We start from the raw sequence: 1,230 nt of genomic DNA, 5'->3' as shown, positions 1-1,230 counted from the left end.
TGTCGAGGGTGGAGAGACCTTGCAGGGAGAAATCCTACTTCTCTCAGCCTCTCTTTCTGTGAATGATGCTGTGTTCACACAGTCATTTTCCTGGCACACTCCAGATGTGTTACACCAGTGCTTAGTTAAATGAAAGAATTGTCTCCATCAGCCTGCTGGCAGAGCTCTTCATAATTCTGTCCAGGAGGCTGTTAATGATGGCTTATGGTCAGTTTGTCATTTGTGAGGACCCCCGACTCCTTTCCTTCCAGGCTACTTTCCAGCCAGTTTTGTCTTCAGCCTGGATGGGGGCATGGCTTTGTTATTCAGTGCAATACTCTGTGCTTTCCCATGTTAACTGTGTGAGACTTTTGTTGGCCTAATTCTCTGCAGCCTATCAGGGTCCCTCCGGCTTGGCAGTACAATCTTCTTGTGCATCAGCTGCTCCCTCCTTCCAGTTTTACACTATCTGCAGACCTGCTGAGGAGTGTGCTTTGTCTCATCATCCCCTTCATCAATAAAAATGTTGTGTAGCATTGTCCCAAGGTATCAGCACCTGGGATTCTCTGGTAGTGGCTGTCCTCCTACTGGGCTCTGTGCTACAAATCACAGCCCTTTGAGCACATTAGTAAAGTCAGTTCTTGATCCCTCTGCATTTGTTGAGGCTGTTTGAGTAGATCCAATATTTTTTATTTTCAGACTCTGCTTTCATAGTTAAAGAACAAATTTCTGATTTTTCTGCTGCTATATCTGATGTAGGATTTCATTTACAACAAGAAGTAAAACCCCCAAATCAAAACACTATCTTCAGTGCGTCCATATGAGGTCATGGACATGCAGTTGTGTAATTACTGTGTCATAGTTCAGAGTATAAATGCAGCTCCAAGTAACTGCATTAGCAACTGGCAGCTCATCACCTGTGCTGATCACATCTCACAGTATCAGCTTAGACGTTGTGGAATGTTCAAGCTGGTGACTTCCTGTGAAAAGATGCAACTTGTCTTTGTCAGTGTGGAAGGAAGTTGGTGGTTGAGATACTGAGCAACACGTAACTGCCTTAACAGTGAGAATATTCAGGTTGTGTTTCTGTGCTGTCCTTTCCTGCCTCGTGTGCTGAATGGCGATAGAGATAGGGCACAGGGTAAGAACTGCAAAGACAGCAGCTCCTGTTACGCAGGTCTAATAAGAGACACCTAATGAGGATATTGCACCTGAAGTGGTGCTCCATTGTTTAAAGTAGGTGTTTAAAAA

The sequence above is a fragment of the Meleagris gallopavo genome, chromosome 1 (genome assembly GCF_000146605.3).
Source record: "Meleagris gallopavo isolate NT-WF06-2002-E0010 breed Aviagen turkey brand Nicholas breeding stock chromosome 1, Turkey_5.1, whole genome shotgun sequence".
Lineage (NCBI taxonomy): Eukaryota > Metazoa > Chordata > Aves > Galliformes > Phasianidae > Meleagris > Meleagris gallopavo.
This window is presented reverse-complemented; position numbering follows the sequence as displayed.